The following is a 9229-nucleotide window of genomic DNA, read 5'->3' as shown; positions in this document are numbered from 1 at the left end:
TTTTCAAAATGAATCAGATGACACTGTCGCCTTACGTCGTTGGTTTTTATTGAGCAATATTTTGCTCTTCAAGTGTCGCACTTGAAGTTCAATTTCAAATAATGTTCTTCCTTGGGCCTTCTATGGGTACTTGAATCACCCAGTCGATATATCGTCAGCTCACTGAATTAATATCATCAACTCACTGACGACAGTATTAACAGCTTTGCGAGACCATCAATTCAAATCGAACGCTTCAATTTTGTAGTTGTAAAAAAATCTCCTTAAGCCTTATGCCTTTTAAGGAGTACTCGCTTTGTTTAAATTGATTTTTTTAGGCAAATTTTTGGACAATACTGACTATTAATTATGATTCAATAGTTTTTTCCTTTTTTTTTCTTTTTTTTTTTGCTTTATTAAACGCACAAAATTTTTTTCTTTTTCCAAAGGTTTACGTCAACACACTTCAAGAAATTAATGTAAATCTATTTACATATCCGTACATACATTGTTATTGATCAGAGCAGTGTCGTAAAATATAGTGAATTGTTTCGACATTTTTTTTTTTTGTTTTTCTTTGTGTGATTTTCTATGTATTGCCATCTTCCATGTATAGCGTGATCGCCTTCCTGGATCCAAATTATCCGTCAGTGGAGGATTTCTTTTAATACGCATTTTCTCATATCAACGGCATCGGCGGGGACAACAGATCTTTTAGGTCGATGATTGAATGATCGAATTGGCTGAGAGTGCAAATACAGTAAGCTGTGCAATAGTTAGAAAATGATTTGCAAGATTTCCCGTAAAAAATGTTAATTTTGAGAACGATGAACGTTCGAGCACGTCCGTCCGTTGACAGACCACGAAGTGATCTTGAAGTTGGTCTGGAAACTTCTCCCGACGGCGGCATATTCTGCAGAGCTGCTTTCTTTTATTTAACGCTGGATCAAATCGATGCAATCATATTTAGCAGATAAATGGCTCTGCAAATTTGTAGACATGCGAACATGGCTCGATAATTATTTCGCCCTGAAACTGTGAAGTTTTTAGCCCGGCGGATATCCGGAAGCTATCCGATAAGGGGCACATGACATATTGCAATTGTTAACCTGTGTAACAAGTATTTTTTAATTATCTTTGAATGTAATGAAAAAAGTACAGAGAACATCTTTGTATACTTGATACAAACATTACGCACTGATGAATTGTATTTAACGGTGAGGACTGACTACAAATTTTTAACTCGTTTTTCCGTTAGCTTATCACTTGTGCCAATTTTTTTTTTAATGAAGAAGGTTACTGTGTAATTGGCATAGTAATATACACAAATATGCAACAAAAACCTGAAAGATCTTCACATACTTCTACCAAAATTTGCTGCGAGGCGTATATAATCATAAAGTAATTGTTCGAAATTGAAAAGAATTTTTATGCAACATATATTCATTTACGGCACATTAATTATGCATAAAAAATGCATAAAAAACAAATTATCAAATAAATGAAGCGGAGACAATACAAAACGCTATACTTGGGCAAGGTCGACTATTAAATTCCCTCACCTCCTATAACAAAGTATTTTACGTATTCTCGTTATAAGGCAGCCAAACGTTAGATCTTATTATATAAAGCTTTACGTTTAATAGAAATCTTATATGCGAAAGGAGCTTTGAAAATGCACTTGTGTGATCCAAACTTATCGCAGCAAAGCCGATCCATCCGAATCAAATTTTCCACATATAGGTAATACGCTGAAACATTACTTTTCAAATGCATGTGGCATAGGTCTCATTAAACGGTTTTTCACCAGAGCCTGCCCCTGTATGCCAAATTACTTCGAAATATCTCGAAAATTTTTGATTGTTATATTGAAAGCAATGATAGATGAACGGAATTCAAAAGGACAGCCAGACAGACTTATGTGAATTGAGAAAATCGATTTTAAATCATTTGATTGCGCAATCATACCCTTGCACATACAGGCGTAGGGTATGACAAAAAAAAAAAGAAAGAAAGAAAAATAAAAAAGTATCTTGTGTTCATATAATAAATAGACAACATTATCATTATTACAGCAAGTATGATACGTAAGTTGATGCATAAATAACCGTTTAATAATTTTAATATGCATTGTTTATCAACAACGTCCTCATCACCATCATCATTATCATTGGTATCTTCATCATCGTTGCTGTTTCTGTTATTGCGCCTACGGAAAAACCCTAAAAGTAGACAATCCGGAAAGAAAGCGAATAATGATAAATGGAGGAATTGAAACGAGAGGAAGGAAGAAAAAAATGGAAATTATAATTTCATGTTCACAAGAACATTTGCACGCACTATAATTTTCTTTTGAAAGTTTCCTTTGTTTTAAAAAGTAACCCAACCTTATAATTTATTGACACGCCCTGACCGTTGTAAGACATACGACACAATGTAAAGAGTTTTATTGCATGCAGGTTTAAATGCGCAACACATGCAGGCACAATATAAATTACAAAAACACATCACCAGAGAGCGTCAAAAAATTGTTACCTTTTTTTTTTTTGCTTCCAGTTACAATTCAACAGCACTATAAGGACTAAGTGATATAGAAACACAAAAGTCAACAACAAGATCAACATCAAGCGCATGCGACGGTGTTCTCGTATCGCGGTTGCCCTAACTTTACACTATCACCTAAAAGGGCCCTAATTAAGGACTCACGTGATGCAAGATTTGTAATCATGCAGATCATCTTAACTAAGATGAGAATTTTTAAAATTTCAAAAAACAAAGCATCGAAAAAAGCCTTAACATGTAAAATGCTTAGTAACTTCTCAGTTCTCAGCTAATAAGCGTTTGAGAGAGACTCCAAGCGAGCAGTAAGTGGACTTATAAACTATGCGTATTTAAACAACGTGTCAGGTTAACATTTACTTGCTTCTATAGAATATTTTTTACAATTTTATCAGAACTGCTTGAGAAGATCAAAAGGGGCCCTAAACACTTGAAACGCCCAAGTTTGATATCACTGTGTTTTTGCTGTCGTTTACTTGTGTAAGGTAACCTGCGAAAGACTGAAGGAGCAGCACATAACTTTTGTGCTTTCAAGATTGCTGTGTGTGTCGATTATGATGCTAATGATGCACATGACTGCCAGCAATGATAGTGATGTGATCCGATACGATAGCAATGACGAGCAGACTGTTGATGTGGTGTTTCAACGTAGTATATATGGTAAGTGTAAACGTTGCAATTGTAGTTGTTGTTATTGTTGTTGTGTAGTGTGGTGGCAATATTAACTGCTCGTGTGTTATCGGTCTACAATTCGTGTATTCATGTTTCCTAAAGAAGCGCATGTGCAACGCATTCGCCTCCTCCTGTTGCAGCGCAATCGCTTTATAACATCTTCTCATGTTTTTGTTCGTTTGGTTCTTGTTATTGTTGTTGTTGTTGTTGTTTTTTGTTTTTTGTTATACATAATAATAAAATGCAAAAGAGAAATGCAGAAAAAATGTGGAAAACAATTTGCGTCTTTTATGAAAATCGAGTCACGCACTTTTAATGTCATGTTTTTGCAAAACGTTTAATTCCAATTTTATGATGATGAAAATACACACATTAAATATACCAACAATGCAACGATTACAATAACAACAATAACAATAATAATAATAATGTTATAAAACAAAAAAAAGAATGTTGCTTTTGTTATTATTGTTGTTATTGCTCTACGTATACACGGATGAGCATGCCATTACTTACCGAAGCGAACCATCACCCAACCAAACCGATCAACGAAGCATACAACGTAATAACCCCAACTATACTATCAATTTTCTTCATTTATGTACAACGTGTGATTGTTGTTAGTGTTGTTATGAGCCTCAACTATGTCTTGTCATGTTAGTTGTAAATTATTTATTTTTTTCCCCTTTTTATTTTTATTTTTTTCTTATATCGTTTCTTCTTCTTCCATTTTTCCATTTATTCATCCATCATCATATACACCGGGATTGTTGTTATTATATTATTGTTGCTATTGTTGCTCGTCATCTTTCTATATAATTATGGTGTATACTTAACCATTATTTAGTTGACTGCCGTCTACATACGATAAAAGCAAAATTTTTATTTATTTATTACTTTTATACTGTTATTGTTGTTGTTATTTAAAAAAAAAAAAGAAAAAAAGTTATTTAATGAGTTTCAGGAAAACCCGCATATATGAATAATGTGGCAAAAGTTGATTTGAAATATTTTCGCTACATTGTTTTATACATTTTGTCAACGTAACATGAAATTTGTATTTGGTCTTAAGGGTGCCGGTGATATAATTAGCGACTTAATCTTTTGTAACGAACTAATTACTGAATAGATTCTTTTGTTTAGATAAGCACAGGTGCACGTGTGTGTGTGTGTACGTGATAAGCATAAGCAAAATTGCTGGAAATTAAAAAATTTTACAAATTATGTAACTAATAATATAAAACTGAAAACTAGGGTTGACAAGCTGTTGTTACTGTTGGGTTGATATATTGACCCTTGAACAGTGGGAAGCAACCAAATTCTATGCGTTTGAATTTACAAGCTTGTTAGCGTTACTCTACACCACCACCTGTGATGCTAGGGTAGCACTTTAAATAGACCGTCCTCGCTTGTCTGTATGTCCATCTGTTTGTCTTGTTCTCCTATTTCCAACCAAGACGTCGCAATGTTTAAAACGTTTTGATGAAATTTGATAAGCTAACCTGTTTTGGTCCAAAGACGAATGCTATTGGAAATGGTTCAGAATCACTTCGAGGTTTATGCACTTATGAGGATAGTCCAAATTTATAATTATTTTTATACCCACCGCTGAAGAATGGAGATATAGTCATCTTGTTTTTTTTCATAATGTACGTGACACACAAAAGGAAGCTTCATAGGCCCTATGAAGTATATATAATCTTGATCAGTGTGAAATTCTAAATTCTTTACAAACGATCCAATAGCCTTACATATGGCACTCACCCCACAAAGTGATGGACAATGTCGACTTAGCGTATAGACTGCGGATTAGAATCGGACCTCATTATTAACAAGATAACATCAACAAAAGAGGAAGATGTAGCACAATCCTATAGAGTGTTCAAGTGCTCTTGGATTCAAATCTCAGTGTTAGGGTAGAGTACACACGGTTGTAACTGTTACGAGTACTCAGTCGATAAAGGCATAACTTTTAGCGATTGCGAGCACATAAACTAGACTGCGGCCTTATTATCTCGTTCTCTTTTCTTTCTGACCATCACCGTGTTACACGTATAGGCAATTCCCTCAAAAGAAGTGTCTAATTATTTTAGATTTTGCGAAGAAGGAACTCAATGCACATAGTTTGGCATTCATTGCACTCGTCATCAATTTTGCATGCTTGATTAATACAAACCATGCCATAGACGCCGATTAAAGAACTCAAAAAATAATAACACAAATGATAAGAAGAGAGTTAATTTTGTTAAAATTACTTTATATGTTAATGTATTGCGTATACTTCTCCCTGAATATACACACATAGCAATAATAAAAATATCAGCAGTTAGAGTTTAAGTGTAAGTTAAGAGAATTAATTAGTGTACCCGTTTATTTCAAAATGACCTTAGTTACGTCAAATCATATGCACGTATTCCAAGGGTGGATGTCAAAGAAGATAAACAAAATCGACAATAAGAAGGATTGACTGAAAGGATAAGAACGCATTAAAAAGTGAATGCGAAAATAATCATTTTAAAGTTTTATTATATTGTAATAAAAATCCGAAAGCTAATGAATCGAAAGTGAAAAATTTAGATAAGCATGCATAGGTGGATGTCATTGAAGAGATCGCCAATTAAACATTACAAAGCCATTTTATAACTAGTAATTGAAACCAAAGACGAAAGTATCGTCTTTTTACAGCATTCGAGTTCCACTTAAGTAAAACATTTTCCCGGTGAATATAGTCGATTTTTTCACTTACTATCAAACCCACTTTTCTTTATAGCGATCGATTCAGAAAATGATTCTGATTCGATTCAAATATGATTCAGGTTCTGATGAGCCTGTCCATCCCTCTGTCCGTCTGATATTTGTCTACGTAAATTTGTGCTCAACCTGCAGGCCGCAATTATTGGGATATTCTGATAAAATTTGATAAAACGACCAAAATTTGATCCAAAGACGCATGCTATTTAAATTGGTTTGGATCGGACTTTTTTAATCTTACCTTATATAAAGGCTTATCTTGAAAAGCCTTCTATAGATGAAAACATGAAAAAATATCGGTGCTTTATCGAAGAGGTTTTAGTTTCTTCCGCATTGTGGGTGTGCGGTCAATCTCATGTTTATAATCGTTCAAGGAATGTTTGACCAAATTTCAGCTTCATTTTTGTGACTGTGACGGTTCCAGAAATTTTTGATCAAAATGATTTCTAACAGTGGAAACAGGTAGTTATCATCAGTATCTTGAACTGGTTATGAGATTCAAAAGATCCTTTCACATAAGTCGAAATCATCAAGAAATATCCGAATTTCACGTACCTCGCAACCCCCTTTTCTTAAGATCAAAACTTCAAAAAGGTCATATTGACCAAAACGTTTATTGACCATTTTTGACAACTATTAGAGTTTTTGTTTACGATGCCGTCATGGCAGAGAAATAGTTAAAAATGCTGCAAAAATCATTTCAGTTTTTGGACGATGTTGTTGATATTTCTCTAAATTATACGTTAACTCTTTCGCATAAGAGATAGTAGTTCCGGTTCGATGAGAAAAATAAAATAAATTATGCAAAGGAGTTTCTTTACCATACATATGCATAGAATCAGCGTAGATATGAATACAAAATCCACTCACAAAATGCGATGACAGAATGAATAGAATCAACAGAATCAAGAGAAACAGCAACAGTATAGCGTAGCGCAGCTGTCATATAATAAAATTTCGCGCATTACAAATAACTGCAACATATCATCACAAGCACAGATGAAGATGAGATATTTGCTGTGACGTGCTAGTGCAATGTCACCCTTGTTTTTATGCATGTGCCCTGAAAACATAAATTCATAGTTTTTTAAAACATATTCCAGTTAAGTGTTGGTGTTGTTGTTGCTGTTGTTGTTGTTATTGTTGTTGTTAATAGCGGTAGCTCTCTGCCTGTAGTAGCTCTCTGCCACTATCTGTACCTCTTCTCTACTGTCGTCATTGTCATCGTCGTCATCGTTAGCGACGTCTAACGTCTAACATAAAGCGACATATGACAGCAATAGAAAGAGCAGTGTGTTCACAATAGTTTGTTGAAGACGAGAAAAAAATTTTTTTTTCTGCGACAACAGTTGCTGTTGTCACATTCATTTCAATTCAAAATGCAATGACAAACAAATCGCATGCATATGCATGCATATGCATGAATACATATTTCGTGTCATCTATGGGTACCATAAGTTTTGATGGGAACATTTTCGCTGTTATTGTTGTTCTTGTTCTTGTCGCTATCGTTGACGTTCCTGTTGCTGTTGATGTTGCTGTTGGTATTTTCTTTTATTTCTTGTTCTATGCAAATATTTTACTATTTTATGATAAACGTCACCAGTTGTCCGGAAGTTGCAACTAGTTGAAAAATTGACAGCAACACCATAGCACAAAATGTACGCAAGAAATACGCTATAAGCAACTTACTAATACCATGGGAGAAAATAACAAGTGCCTGCATATTCATTCATTCATTCCCGTATAAAATTGTTATTGCACTTGTGGAATTGTAACGTTAATAAAACAAAAACGAAACTAAAGAAAAAAAAAAAAAGAAAAAAGAGAACAAAAATAAAGTCGTTGTCGGTAGGAAAAGAAACCAAAAGCAACATTTCATATGCAAATTGCTTATATTATAAATGTTTATAAATGCCTAATGTTCATGTTGTTTGCGTTCACAACAACTTAACAATTTTTTGCAATTAATATAATTAATGATCTTGTTGTAATTATAGTCGTTATTTATGATGTGCTTCTGTTACCGTTTTTCTTAAGCTCGCAAATTGTTCAGTTTACAACAACGGATGTCTTGATGTTTGAAGCTTGGAATTTGCAATTAAGGAGACAGAATTTTTTCTTGCTCTCTGCCTTGTCGTTATTTATGCCAATGGCTAACGTCGAACAAATTAAAATGTTTCAATTTTCAACATACCAATAGAAGACGCAATTTTTTACACACGCTGTCAGACATATCTACTATTTTTATTAATGCATTCGTAAATATATCAATATACTCGAGAGATATATGTCGATGGTTTTGCTTTTTTCCCTTTCTCTTTCTCTTTCTAATTTTTTTTTTTTTTTTTTTGATTAACTTTTATGTATAAATTTTTTCTCATAGTTCAAGCTTTTAATCTTAAATTTCGCAAAATTCAAATGAATCTATATCGTGGTTGAATTCTGTGAGTTTCAGAGGGAACTTCTAACTTGCTTTATCCATTGTCGTCTATCTGGTAATAGCATTGCCGCGAAAAAATTGAAATCGTTTTGACTTACAGAAAATTCCCGTAAAGGACACTAACGATCTTTTTTTTTTTAAATTTTGTTTAAGATTAGGATGGTAACTGTTTTAGTGACAGGTAAGCGTGAAGAAAATTAATATCAAATTGTAGATATTGCGTAGATTGTGAGCATTAAACATCATCACACTAAGAAGGACGATAGAATCAAAAAGTGAATATTGGTAATTAAACTATGAACGCAATAGGATTGAGGTCGGGAGACTGACTTCTCGATCAAAATTATGCTTTTGGAACCATGCTCTCAGCAGTTTCGATGAATGTTTTCGATCACTAGGCTGCTGAAATTTCTATATCAGTGGCTTTTGTTGTTTAGAATTGTTCGGGTCAGACCACTTTTTTGACCATTTTCCATATAACGCCTTAATTTATAAAGCCGCTATATAAATAACTGCATTAAGCTAACTGGCGTAGGCTATTTGATAGTGTGGTGTGGCCCACTATAATGTTTTTACTAGTTTTTAGCCTTATAGTGTGAGTAACTTGTAAATGCTTCGTTTGAAAGCTGATATAATGTAAAAATCGTCTCGTCGGATTCGTCGATAGTGGCAACGTCTATATGTGTTTTCTTATGACCTTATTGAGCATGGTGTTATATCACCGTTCTGTCTATAAATATCTATCTTAATATATACTACGGATAATGATTAGTTTTCGTTTTTAATGATGCTTGTCAGTGTATATTTCTCTCATTACGCCGCTTG

The sequence above is a fragment of the Glossina fuscipes genome, unplaced genomic scaffold (assembly GCF_014805625.2).
Source record: "Glossina fuscipes isolate IAEA_lab_2018 unplaced genomic scaffold, Yale_Gfus_2 2, whole genome shotgun sequence".
Lineage (NCBI taxonomy): Eukaryota > Metazoa > Arthropoda > Insecta > Diptera > Glossinidae > Glossina > Glossina fuscipes.
This window is presented reverse-complemented; position numbering follows the sequence as displayed.